Source organism: Chinchilla lanigera, unplaced genomic scaffold (genome assembly GCF_000276665.1).
Source record: "Chinchilla lanigera isolate Chin_1 unplaced genomic scaffold, ChiLan1.0 scaffold00108, whole genome shotgun sequence".
Classification (NCBI taxonomy): Eukaryota; Metazoa; Chordata; class Mammalia; order Rodentia; family Chinchillidae; genus Chinchilla; species Chinchilla lanigera.
In genome coordinates this window covers 4173916-4188671 of record NW_004955509.1, presented here as the reverse complement: position 1 = coordinate 4188671, position 14756 = coordinate 4173916, and the positions used below count along the sequence as shown (strand labels likewise).

General features: G+C 43.7%; 1 pseudogene; it reads left to right on the top strand.

Moving 5' to 3' along the window:
* Positions 1–3450: 3450 nt before the first annotated feature.
* Positions 3451–14673, top strand: LOC102014696 (annotated as a pseudogene).
* Positions 14674–14756: the final 83 nt, after the last annotated feature.

Genomic DNA, 14756 nt, shown 5'->3' with positions numbered 1-14756 from the left:
TCAGTGCAAAGGCTCTAGGTTCAATCTTCAGTACTGCCCCTCCAATGCAAAGCAGAAATAGGGGAGTGGCATCTTTAATGCATTGAAATAAAAACACTATTAACCTAGATATTTTCTTCCCTTTGATGTCCAGAATCAGACCCAGAGCCTGTGCATGCTAGGCAAGTACACTGTCACTGAACTGCTATATTCCTAACTCAGCTTAGACTTTTTTCTGTTGGTTTTTTGAGACAAGGTCTCACTATGTAGTGCAGGCTGGCCTTTAACTCACTATGGAGCCCAGGCTGGCCTTGAACTCACATCAATCCTCCTGCCTCAGACTCCAGAGTGCCAGGATTATAGGCATGCACCATCATGCTTAGCTACATTTTTTGGTCAGTATTGAAGATTGAACCCAGGGCCTTTGCACACATCCCAGCCCTTTTTTATTTTGAGACAGGGTCTAATTGTATTGAAAATCATTTCTCAGGAATTTAAGGTTAAAAAATTCCTATTGATGGATTCAAGAGGTTGACTGGATAAAGAACATATGGCATACACACAATGGAGTGCCTCTCTGCCATTAAGAAGGATACATTTGAGTCATTTGTAGGAAAATGGATGTTCCTGGAGACCTTAATGCTCATTGAAATAAATCAGACATAGAAGGTTATATATTACATGGTTTCTTTTATATGAGAAGCTCAAAATATAAATAATTGAAAGAGCAAAATAAAACACTGATGGAGACCACTATGAAGCAGCCCTGAGCAGGACTTAAATTAACCAACTGGCTTTTTATGTTCACTTGTGAATCCATCCAAAGCCTAAGCCGCTTGTCTGGAAGTGGGTGGCAGACTCATAGTAAGTGAACCTCTGTGAGTCACTAATCCCTACTAAGGCCTGTAATGGCGGATGAAGCCAGAAAGCCTCAAAGGATAAGACAAGATCACAGCCAAGGACACCTGGATCCCATCTCAACTAGATAAAGAGTATAGTGTCACGCATCTCTCTCGGGTGAATTAACTTAATCCTTATTAAGGATTAATTTAGCCAGATGTGGTGGTGCACACCTGTGATCCCGGCACTCGAGAGTCTGAGGCAGGAGAATCATTGTGAGTTCGAGGCCAGCCTGGGCTACAAAGTATTGAAAACCTTACTTGGAGAAGTCCTTGAGTAATTCTGCCCTTCTTGAATACTTCCCTCCCTTCTTCTGATAACCATATAAATACAGGCCACCCAGAGAAGTTCTTGGTTTTAGCCCTGAGAGAATCTCAAATTCTGTGAGAGGGCTTTGATCCTCCTGGAGCCCTGAAATCATTCCATTTGCCTCTTTTTATTTAGCCTTTGTGTACACTTGTTTGGGAGATCGTGGACCTGATCAGCCTGCAATAACTGAGGGATATTATTAACCTGATAAAAGACAATAGGAAACAGGAAGGTAGACCTTTTGCAGATGGGAAAGGGATTAAGGGATGGAGGGAGAAGGGCAGGGGGAGGAGAGGAGGAGACAGGAAAGAAACAGTAAGATGCCATCTGTGTACGTACCGGCTCCCCATAAGGAATGAATTCATTCTGTATCACAAACATGTACTAAAAAAACTAAACATTACTATTGATGGACAGTTAGCTTGCTTATTTTCCTCCCGTTTCAAGCAATGCTGTTACAAACATTCTTGCACATGTGCCTTGTCCAGGAGCAAGACTAGGGTATTTACCTAGGACTGGAGCACTGGCTACCAGGGTCCACAGGTGCTGGACTTTATGAAATAATGCCCGGTTGTTCTCCAAAGTGACTATACCGATTTCTAACCTGCACTGGCAGTTGAATGAGGTCAATTGATGGATAAATTTTATAGGGGTGGGGATTGAAACCAGGACAAACACTGCACCACTGAGCCATACCGCTAGCCCTGGAATGAGAATTCTTTTTTTTTTTTTTTGTACTGAGAATGAACTCAGGACCTCATGCTTGCCAGGCAGGTGCTGTACTGCTGAACTATATCCCTGGCTCCAGAATGAGAATTCTTATTGTTCTCTCTCACCACCAACAGCTGGTGTGTAATAGTATCTCACTGGAGCTTGGATTTAACTAATGAGATGTTGATCTCTTTGTTTATTTGTTTCTTTTGTACTGGGGGTTGAATCTAAGGCCTTTGCATTCCCAGCCCTTTTTATTTTTTAATTTTGAGGCAATATCTCACTAAGTAGATAAATTGTGCAGGCTAGGCTGAACTTTGCAATCCTCCTGACTCAGCCTCTCAGAGTGCTGGGATTATAGGCAAGAGCCATTATACCAGGTGTCTTTCTTCTTCAGTGAAATACCAGTTCATAACTTTTGTCTACATCTGTCCTTTCTGTTTCTTCTTTCCATTTCATTTCCTTCTTTCTGTGGTGTTAGAGATGGAACCCAGGGCCCCCTGCGTCTGAGGCGAGCAGTCACCCTGGAGCCACACTCCCAGCCCTATCAATCCTTTTTTTTTGCCCCAGGAATCAAACTCAGGACCTCGTGCTTGACAGGCAGGTGCTGTGCCACTAAGCTACATCCCTGGCCCCTATCAATTCATTTTTACCAAAGACTCTGTTGTTGGATATAAGCAAGCTCAAGGTTTTCCTTTTTTCTTGGAAATATTTTTCCTTTTGCAGTGTTTGTGCCCTTTAATCTTTGTGGTAGTTCTGAGTTCAGAGAACATTTTTTATGAAATGACTGTCATGAATACAGCTTTAGTTTTGTAAATATTTACCTGCTATGCCTTTTTCATCTAACCTTCCCTTTGGGCCTTATGGTGTCCTGTGTCACTGATGGAGGAAGGGAAGGACAACTCTGGTTACAGACTGGAAACACCCTGAAGCCCTTACCTGCTATTTCCTTGTGGAGGTCAGAATGATACACATGCTTTGTGTTTTTTTTGTTGTTTGTTTTTGTTTTTTTCTGATACCAGAAATCGAACTCACGACCTTGTGATACACATGTAAAGATCTGGCCCATCAATGAGACCAATTTAGATTCACCTGAAAGGACTAAGTGAAGTAGCAGTAAGAAGTTTGAAATCTATTTTTCTCAAAGTACAGTGGAAAATGTGGGAATAGAGTTTCCTTATTTGCTGGTTTGAGACTGAAAAGAGTCCTAGGTTAAGAAAATGTAAATGCAAACCTAGGGTCTTTTTTTTCTTCTTTTTTGAGACAGGGTCTCGCTATGTAATTCACGGGCTGGCCTTGGACTCACTATGTAGCCCAGGCTGGCCTTGAACTTGTGGTGATCCTCCTGCCTCAGCCTCCCAAGTGCTGACATTACAGGCAGGTGTGCATCACCACGCCTGCCTTGACTGAGGATTTTGACATGTCAGTCTTAAAGACATTTTGTTTTTAATACGTAGGGGATCCATTTGATGACAACTAAGCTAGAGTGGTATGTCATTCATTACTTTATAGTTTACTAAAGTAAAAAAAAAGTAGAATCCATTTGTCCATATGCAGAAACAAGCCAGACAGGGAGATGTGTGGGCTGACAGCCTGGAGATGCTGAGTGGACACAGAAGGCGGGAGCTTGGAGGCTGTGATTTTAGGCCTCACAATCACCACTTTGGGCTCTCTGAGCAGCACCATGAGGGAGGCAGGAACAAGCACCTTATGAAAGGTGACAAACAGGGAGCCAGGAAGAAAGCAGTTGATCATTTTCTAAGAAAGACTGGTATGATGTCACAGCACCAGCTATGCTCCAAAAGGGCTGGGGATATGGCTTAGTGGCACAGTGCCTGCCTGGCAAGCTCGAGGTCCTGAGTTCAATTCTCGGTACTAAAAAAAAAAAAAACAAAAAAAAAAAACAAGCAATGACATTTCAGAAAAAACACTAGTCACCAGAACTCAAGGAACCCAAACTACATCTGATGGGCTCAAAGGTCATGTGCTTGAAGTGTGCCTTGCTGATCTGCAGGATGATGATGCTGCATTTAGAAAATTCAGGCTAATCCCTGAATACATTCAGGGAAAAGCTCCTGCCTCATTTTTGTGGCTTGGCTCTTCCCTGTGACATAGTGTGCCCCATGCTCAAAAAATGGCAGGCTGCAATCAAAGCTCAACTTGATGTCAAGACCACTGATGGTTATTTTCTTCATTTGTCCTGTGTTGCTGTCTCGGTTATTTTTCTCTTGTTGTTGGGACAAAATACCTGACACCCAAAATTAAGGAAGCAAAGGTTTATTTAGCTCATAGTTCATGGAGATTTCAGTTTACACTTGGCTGGCTCCAAGGCAGAGTGGCACATGGCAGAGGGCAACAGTTCATGGCGGCAGAAAACAGCAAAAGCAACAAGAGCAAAAAGGGAGGAGCAGCAAGAGCAAGCCTCTTTCCCTCCTTTATATTGTATGCAGGCTACCCACCCCAGGGTGGGTGCAGCACTCACATCCATAATCTCATCATTGGACCAGGAATCAGTCATAAACTCTAAAAGCCCACCCCATAACTGCATGAGGCTTTAGGGGGACATCCAGACACAAAACATAACAGTTACTTTCACTAAACAATCCCAGCAATCAGATACTGAAGACCTCTTCTACTCCAGCAGACCTGTCCAATCCAGAAGAAGATGATGCAAATCCTGACCCAGGAGGGGCAGACAAATGAGCTGAAGGAAGTGATCAATAAGTTGATTCCAGACAGCATTGGGAAAGAGGCCTACCGATCAATTTATCTTCTTTATGACGCCTTTGTTAGCAAAGTGAAAAATAGAAGCCCAAGTTTGAGTTGGGAACAAGCATGGAGCTCTGTGGTGAAGGGAATAGCCTGGGAAAAACACTGGGTATGGGGCTGGTGGTAAAGTTGAATGAGCTAATAGGTACAAACCACTTGTCCAAGAGTCTGTTTAAAATCTAGACTTTTAGCCTGGCGTGGTGGTGCATACCTGTAATCTCAGCACTTGGGAGGCTGAGGCAGGAGAATCACCATAGTTCGGGGTCAGCCTGGGCTACATAATGAGTTCAAGGCCAGCCTGCACTACATAGTGAGACCCTGTCTCAAAAAAAAAAATCAAACCAAAGAATCCAGACTTTTAACAGTAATAAATAAAAGCCTATTTGTGGAGGGAAATCACTTAGGCCGGCTCCCCTGCCTCTGTGGTGTCCCCTGGTTCCAGCAGTAGTCAACCTAAAGGGAGGCTGGGGGTGCTCACGGTAGCTGTGGTGCTACCGTAGCTGTTGAGAAGCCACCACTCCCTAGCCACATGGGCTTTCAGGAAAGTTACTTGATTAAGTTAATTCATTGTTTCCCAGTCTATAAAGTGGAAATAATGGGGTCTGGATAGTCTGTCTCCCTTTCAGATCTGCTATCTGTGGTGGAACTGTCACCAAGATGCAGAGTAAAAGGCATCACACTGCAGGGTGAACCCTCAGGCACTATAGAAAAAGTAAAGGTCGAGATCCAGGGTAAGGAGGAAATTCCTCCTGCTCAGCCAGCGCTGCTCTTTGCTGGTAAGAACTGGAAGAAGAACGCACTTTGATTACAACATTCAAAAGGAGTCTCCCTTTCATCTTAAGTTGAGGCTTCGTGGTGGTGCTAAGGAAAGGAAGAAGTCTTACACTCCCAAGAAGAATAAGTGGAAGAGAAGGAAGATTACGTTGGCTGTCCTGAAATACTATAAGGAGGACGAAAATGGCAAAATTAGTCATCTTTGTTGGGAGTGCCCTTCAGATGGAGGTGGTGCTGGAGGTTTTTGTTGTTGTTTTGTTTTGTTTTGAGACCAGATCTCACTATGTAGTTCAGGCTGGCCTTGAACTCACTATGCAGCCCATGCTGGCCTTAAACTCACGGTGATCCTCCTGCCTCAGCCTCCCGAGTGCGCAGATGATAGGCATATGCCACCATGCCTGGCCAAATGCTGGAGTTTTTATGGCCAGCCACTTTGACAGACATTATTGTGGCAAGTGCTGTCTCACTTACTGCTTCAACAAACCAGAAGATGTGCAATTATTTGAGTTAATAAAGACTTCAGCTAAAAAAAGCCATGGAAATACTGACTTCCTATGGGTTCTGTGAGGATTCAATTAGATCATTGAGCAATAAGTGCTTAATAAACAATACTATCGCTAGTACTAGTCCTTTATTTGTTCAACGTATGTTTATTATGTGTTTTCAACCTATTAGGTACTGCACTAAGAACTGAACATGTGGCAGTTATCACTGCTGCTATTTACTCTATTATTATTATTGTTATTAAACAAGGCCTCACTATGAAGTCCAGGCTGGTATTAAACTCACTATGTAGCTCAGGCTGGCCTTGAACTTGCAGTGCTCCTCCTGCCTCAGCCTCCCTAGCAGTGGGACTATAGGTGTGGGCCATCATACCTGGCTTTATCCTTATTATTATGTAGTTACAGTGCATTATGTAGTTACAGTGTATCAGGCACTGTTCCAGGTAGCAGAACCACAACAGTAAATAAGACAGAACCTTCAAGACTCTGAGTACACTTTTTGGTTCTACTAAGAGAACTCTCTTCTCTATTATGAGTTCTTTTTTTTTTTTTTTGGTTTTTCTCTGGTACCGGGAACCAAACTCACGACGTTGCGCTTGCCAGGCAGGCGCTTTTGCCGCTGAGCTAAATCCCCAGCCCCTATTATGAGTTCTTTGGACCTCTTTGTTGCAGTCGTCTCCTTAGACCGGGGTGCAGATCAGTCGTAGAGCACTTGCTTAGCATGCATGAGGTCTTAGGTTTAATCCCCAGCACCAAAAAACAAAAACAAAACAAAAACCAATAGGCAAGCAAAAAAATACTTCTTATTAATGAAAGAGATCACCTCCAGATGCCTTTCTTCCCCATGACAAGTTCCGGCTGGCTGAGAAGCAGGAGGAGGGTTTTCACGACATTTAGCCTTTGCCCCACGTGGGCAGGTTTAGAATGAGCTGCTGTGATGGGGGCTTTTGGCTTTTTCTTTGCAGAAGAACCTCGGGCACTGGAGAGAAAGTCCTGCAGAAGTCCTGGGGGAGCACTTGCCTAGCACGGGCAAGGCCCTGGCTTTGGTCCCCAGCACTGTGAAAGAATCGAACAGAAACAAGACAAGAGTGAAGTGCCTGTGGAAAATTTTTCCCATGACAGGAGGAAAAAATACAGATGCAACACAGACCAAAAACGTCTACCTGGACTTGGCTCTAAGTCCAGGAGGCAGCAGGAGCCTTGTCTTTTCCCAGTGCCCAGGGAGAAGACAGGACCCTCAGGAGTTAGCCCTGGGTGAGGTGGGCCAGAGAGCAGAAGGGGACTGAGGATTTCCTTGGGCTCCGATCCTGCAGGTGAGTGGAACAGACACGGAAACAAGAGGCCTTGCTCGCTCTGAGCGTGAGCTGCAGGACGCTGTTCCCATGGCCTGCACTCCATTCTCCCTGCATTAAGTGCCGCAATAGCTCCTGCTGCCCTCCTCAATGCCCCTCCTGTACCAAGCTGCCCTAGGAGCCCTCAGACTCCAAGAGTCAGGGTGGCAGGGAAGGAGAAACAGCCCTTTATGCCAACAAGAAGAAAAAATAACTTTTAATTGGAAAAAAATCGCAAGGGTTCCAATGAATGCACCAATAATCGGTAAATAAATTAAATTCGGGGTGCCCTGGAGGGTGGCTTTTGAGGTTGACACTAATCACAGTCAACTTTTGTGACACTGTGATGGACCCGGTTTTCCACTGGGTGAATTGTGAATGTGATATATATCATTTGAATCCTGTTTTTTCTTTTCTTTTTTTTTTTTTTTTTTGGTTTTTCTCCGGTGCCAGGAACCGAACTCACGACCTTGCGCTTGCCAGGCAGGTGCTTTGCCGCTGAGCTAAATCCCCAGCCCCTGAATCCTGTTTTTTCATTTTAATTTGGTGGTGCTGGGGATCCAGCTCAGGGCTTTACAAATGCTAGGCAAGCACTCGCTCATGGAGCTGCACCCCGAGTCCGTTTCATTTTTGTATTATACTCTTATCCAGCTGCAATTCAAAGGCTGGGTTTGGAGCACAAAGTGGGAGCACTGATTACCCAGCCACTCCCTCCATTACTAGCCTGATCAAGAGCTGGTTTCCACCATCCAAATCAGCTAAACCTTTTTTTTATTTTATAGAAAAAAGGTAAAACAAAATTTCATAACAAAATAATAGAACAATAACAGCAGTTAATACATTATATGTTGTTAAAAGTAATTGCTCAGGGTACAAGGTATGGGCATAAAAATGTCTCCAATCCATATTAGTACAAATTTCCTTTTTTATTTTAGAGAGAGAAAAACCAAAATAACAACAACAAAGACAAAAACAATACAAAAACAGTAAAAATGATACAGTGTTTCAAAACAAGATGATAGGAATTACCAGTGGCTGTTATAGTACATATTGTTATCTTCAAAGAAGTGGCTCAGATTACCAGATGTAAGAATGCAAGACTGAACAAATCACTAAAAAGAATAGAAAATAAAAAAAAATTAGAAACGATACAGAGCTTCACCAAACAAGATGGTAGGAATTTACCAATGGTTGTTATATTGCATATTTTTTTTTTTTTGTCGTTTTGAGACAGAGTCTCACTATGCAGCTCAGGCTGGCCTTGAGCTCACTTTGTAGCCCAGACTGGTCTCGAACTCACAATGATCCTCTTGCTTCAGCCTCCTGAGTGCTGGGATTACAGGTGGGTGCCACCATGTCCGGCTATATTACATACTGTTGTCTTCAAATTAGTTGTTCAGATTACCAGATATAAACATGTAATAGTAGAACTGACCTGTATTTTTCCCCCTTTCCCTACTGTCCTTTCCCCTTTTACCCATCATAGTTCCTTTTTCCTTTTGAACAATTTCTTCCCATTTCTATTGTACATTTTAGACCTTTTTTTTTACTCTTTTAGTGTCTCACCCCAGGGAAGCAATACTATGTTTACACATGTGAGTCTGATTTATTTCACTTATGAGTATGGTCTCGACTTGTATCCATTTACCTACAAAAGTCTCATCTTTATCCTTCTTTCTGGCTGAGTAGTACATCATTGTATAAAAATATCACATCCTTTTTGTCCATTCCTTAGTTAATGGGCATTTGTGTTGTTTCCCAGATGTAGCTAATACAAATTGTGCTGCTATCAACATGAGCGCACATATATCACTGTAGTATGATGCTTTTAATTTTTATGGGAAGATACCCGAAGGGGAATAGCTGAGTGGAATGGGACCACTACTCCTAGTTTTCTGAGGAATCTCCAAAGTGATTTCCACAGTGGTTTTACCTATCTACACTTCCACCAACAGTGGAAAAGGGTTCCTTTTTCCCCACAGTTCCTGCAGCACTTGTTATTGGTTGCAAATCAACTAAATCTTAAATGCATCTTTTTTTTGGTACCAGGACTCAAACTCAGAACCTCTCCCTTGTCAGGCAGGCACTGCACTGCTGAGCTATATCCCCGGCCCTTAAACGTACTTTAAGAATTAACTGGCCAGATGTAATCTCAGCACTTGGGAGGCTGAGGCAGGAGGATCACAAATTTAAACCCAGCCTGGGCAATTTAGTGACTTAGAGAGATCTGGTTTCAAAATAAAGAATTTAAAAATACCTGGGAATGTGGTCCTGGGTTCAATCCCCAGTACTGAAAAAAAAAGTTTGCAATATTACTGGAGTTCCAAAAGAAACACTTCAAATCATTAGAGAAATAATGCAAAGCAAAGAAGATTAAGTGGTAATTGTCAGGTATGGACTTTGGGAAAGAGCAATTTAGAGAAAGGAAAAGGTAATAATGATCGCAAGAGTCAGGAGATCCTTTTAGGTTTTATTCAGGCCTTGAAAATACACGAATGGAGGAAGGGACCCCACGAAGGCAGTACAGGATGACCAGGACAGAGGAAGACACTAGAAAGTTCAGATGCTCAGTTTCTCAATCTGTAAAATGGGTCAGGAAGCCAGGCATGAGCCCCTGGGTGAAGAGACTATTGCATTCACTCTTTATCTATCTATCTATCTATCTATCTATCTATCTATCTATCTACCAGCTATCTATCATCGGGCAGTGCTGAGGATTGAACCAAGGACTATTGTCAGTTCCTGTTGAAAGGGCTCACCAATTAAAAATATTCCAGGTCCTTCTTGCCCTGAGCAAAGAATTGAACAGAGAAGCCAAAAATGATGCCAAAAAGTTCTTTGGGGCGCAGGGGCTAGGGAAATATTGGCTCTGCAGAGTGAACTTGGACTGAACAAAGAGGAAAAGATAAAAGCAAAAATAAAAGTGCACTCAAGACACAGAGCAGGATACTTGGGGAAGTCAAGAGAGTGAGCTCCTCTGCCGTCTGTGCCCTTAGACTCGTCCACATCTTGTGGGAGCCTGCGAGAGGTTCTACATATGGGTTCTAGGGAATTATTTGGTGCTGTTCTGGGATCTTGTAATTGACAGCTCCTGCTTATTTCCCCGGTCAGTTTTGCCACACTCTATGTCCTGTATCAGGACCTCATGCATATAAGCGAGCATTCTACCATGAGCTACACCTCAACTCTGGCTCTCGTAGCTGGGGTTTCTCAGACTCAGTAGGCATGTTTCAAAATGGCACATGGAAGAGATGGTGTGGGAACTGTTTCCCGGAGGGACACAATTCATGTTAGCAGATAGGAAATCCCCTCAGGAAGGTGTGACTGGGCTCAGAGCCATCCTCAGGGCAGCAGGTTACCTCTCTCTGAGCGTGGAAATTGCTTCTCTGTTGCTTAGGAAACTCACTTCCGCTGAGGACACAAAGCACAAGATTCCTCTGGGTTGGTGGTGATGACGACACTGTCACCAGGAGATGGCTTCCTGGACTGTTGACGTAATGCCAAGTTCCCCAGTGCCTTGAATTAAAGGGACACAGTTTAATTAGCCAGGCATCTGGCGTGTGGTAGGTAATGTGAGACAGAATGACAAATAAAACATTTCTCTTTAATTTTTTGAAAAATTTTCTTAGCTTTTTCTTAAGGGCTATGAACCTGGAAAATTCAATTTGAGTCATTCTGTTTCTTTTTCTTTAAGGGAAGAACTTGCTCAAGTGTCACCTCCTCTCTGTGGCTTGCGGACCATATCCTGCCCTCCTCACCAAGCTGCCCCCCATGCTCCCCCCTGCTAGAAGGAATTGTTTGCGGTTCTTCCGAGCACACAGAACACATTATGCACTGGGAAATTTGGTTTTCTTTCTTTCTTTCTTTCTTTCTTTCTTTCTTTCTTTCTTTCTTTCTTTCTTTCTTTCTCTTTCTTTCTTTCTTTCTTTCTTTCTTTCTTTCTTTCTTCTTTCTTTCTCTCTTTCTCTCTTTCTCTCTTTCTCTCTTTTTCTTTTTCTCTTTCTTTCTTTCAAGACAGGGTCCCACTCTGTAGTTCAGGCTGGCCTCAAACTCGTGATGATCCTCCTGCCTCAGCCTCTGGAGTGCTGAGACTACAGGTATGCACCACCACATCTGGCCCTGGTTACATTTCTAGCTGAGAAACTCCTGGAAGTTAGGAACACTCCCTCTTTTTTTCTTTCTTTGTTTTGTTTTTGTTTCCCAGCCTAATGGTCTTTTTAATCTTTTTAAATTGTCAGGCATAAGGCAGAGAAATGCATGAAACATAAAGAATTTAGCAACATGTTCTAAATTATGCAAATACTTAAGAAGCAAGATTTTTCACATACCAAGTAGATTTCTGCCTTCTCTTAAAACATTGGCAGCTGCACTCACTGGGCACAGTCTCCCATACAGCTGGGTGCCAAGAGCTGCCACCTGCTAGGATTATAAGCATGCGCCACCACGCCCAGCGCTACGTGGTTTCCCTGTTGGCTGAGCTTAGTCAATAGGGGATCTTTATGGGTAATGTGTGGCCTTTACAGAGATAGAACTGTTAGAAGATACATTCTGAATCTACATTATTATTTTTTGTATTCCTGCTCCAGCTGAGTTAGTATCTTGTGGGCTTTCCATATTTGAACTATTTTCTGCCAAACATCTCAGCTTTGCCCAGACCTTTAGTTGGGTTGGTACGTCAGTCAAAACTGTATCATGTTTAGGGGAAAATAGTTTTTCATTGTTTTCTCCTCTCCCTCCCAAATTCATTTTGGGATCCTTCTGTATTATGCATATACTTCAGGAAATAAGCTAATTATTTTTGGATTACTATGTAGTGCAGGCTGGCCTTGAAATCACTCTGTAGCCTAGGCTGGTCTCAAACTCACAGCAATCTTCTTGCCTCGGCCTCCTGAGTGCTGGGATTATCGATGTGTGCCATCACTCCTAGCTGGAAATAAACTAATTTTTTTCAAGGTGTCTTGGTTACTTTTCTGTCGTTGCTGGGACAAAATACTTGACGCCCAAAATTAAGGAAGGAAAGGTTTATTTGGCTTACAGTTTGTGGAGGTTTTAGTCCATAGTTGGCAGGTTACAAGGCAGAGTGGCACACGGCAGAGGGCTACAGCTCACAGCAGCAGAACACAGCAAAAGCATCAAGCACCGAAGGGAGGAATGGTCGCAAGCAGCCTCTTCGTCTCCCTTACATATGCAAACTGTCCACCCCAGGGCGGGTGTAGCTCTCACACCCATAATCAATCAAACTCTAAAAGCCTGCCCCATGACCACATGAGGCTTTGGGGGGACACACAGACACAAACCATAACACAAGGGAAGAAAGGTTTACTTAGCTCACAGTTCATGGAGGTTTTAGTCCATAATTGGCTGGCTCTAAGGCAGGGTGGTACATGGCAGAGGAGGGACAGTTCATGGCATTAGAAGACAGCAAAGCCAACAAGGGACTTTAACAGAGTCTTTCTGCCCGTTTCATAATTTATCTGGGCTACCTGGATTAGGGCAGTGCCAAACCAATCAGTGGACTGATTTAGCAATCACCCCCACTTAATCCAGCATCACACACTCTAGAGTCAGCCATCTCTGGAAAAGCCCCATCGAAGGCTTCATGAGGCTTTGGAGGGACATCTAGACACAAACTATAACATTGGGCACCCAGAAAATAACATTGAGTATCAAAGTGTTGCTTCCTGGGCATAAGGACCAAACAAAAGTTGGGCTGGTCTTGTAGACTGTGGGATCTAGATGATTCTGGATCCCTACAGTTCTGGAGGCTACATTCTGATGAAGGAAAGATGGTTACTAGGTATTTTTCACTCAATACAAGATTGAACTGATGATCTATTCTTAGGTTTTGTTATTTGATTTTACTGTAGTAATGACATTGGTAGCATTTCATATGTCTGTCGTTGCATGATTAGGTGCATTTTATTTATTTATTTTTTTGGTTTTGTGAGACAGGGTCTAACTAGGTAGGTCAAGCTGGCCTTGAACTTACTATATAGCCCAGGCTGGTTTCAAACTCCTGGCAATCCCCCGGCCTCAGCATCAGCAAAGGTCCTACTTCCCTGTTTCCTATTACCTATCGAAGGAGACTTAATGACCCAAAAATTATAAGCTGGCCTTACCTATTACACCATATATGAAATCTGAAAAATTCTTTTGAACTTTGTTTTCCCCAAGCCTCCTATTCCTTTAATCAAAAATTCAAGTAAAAACAAGAACAACAGTAGAATGAGTCTATACCTTATTTATTGCACTGTGTGCTAGGAGTATAAAAGATCCCAGCACTCAGGAGGCTGAGGCAGGAGTATTGCTGTGAGCTTGAGGCCAGTCTGGACTATACAGTGAGAGCCTGTCTCAATGCTCACCCCCCCAAATACTGTAGACACTAAGCACAACAAAACAACCGCTGAAATGGTCCAGGCAATATGAACAAAAATGAAGGGCTAACCCTGCAGGCTGAAAGGGTGGCCTTCCAGATGGGACTGATAGAAAGCAGGGATGCTTAGGTAGACAGAAAAGAGAAAGCCAAAGATCACACTCTATTTGAAACGCAGAAGTGATTAAAAACAGTATTATTCAAATAAACACATTTTTACTAAGCATGGGGGATGAGGGGCCAAAACCAAACACAAAATGACCCCTGCCTCCTAGGAAATCATGATCTTTAATGAATGTATTCATTATGCACCACAAACAGGTACTAATAAAAAAAGCAAGACTTGTAAATATTCTCATTACCTTGCTTATTTCCTCTTTACATGCTTTACCAGGTTTGGTTTGCTGATTTATCTTCCCTCGAATGTAAACCCCCTGATGCCGGTGATATTTGTCTTTCTAAAATTAACTGATTAATTGATTATTTTTGTGTCCCTAGTGTTTACACAACAGTGCCCGGCACAATGCAAACAGCTCCATAAGAAATCATTGAATGAAGTGGAAAATCAAGTTGTTGCCTATTGATAATCATCTTAAACTCTCCGGCCTTGAAACTGGCTCAGCCGCGGCAACCAAAGTCAAATGCGAGGGCGCAGGAGGAGGTTCAAAGAGGAACCACTTTTTCTGCGTTAGGCCGGTGGTTCTCAGCCTTCGCAGACCTTAGCATCACGGGGCGCTTGAACCATCCCAAAGCCCAGAGTGCACCCAGGACCAAATCCAAGCCTCCGGAGGGTGGGTCCTACGCAGTATTATTTTACAAATCTGCCCTAGAGATTCCAACACGCAGCCAAAGACAAAAACTACGGACTGGGCACAGAGGTGCATGGGTACAGGAGGACGACAGAAGACAGGGCCACGCCTCGCCTCGCCCGGATGCCAAGCCCAGCGGCTGCAGCTGCGTTCGCTTGACAAAGGCGAGAGGGAGTGGAAGGAGCTGCGGCCAGGGACACGCCCTGCGCAGCTGATTGGCGGGAGTGGGCACGGAGCGAGTGGTCCCGCCCCCGGCGGCGTGGCCCCGCCCTCACACCGCGCGCGGCGGGCCCGGGCC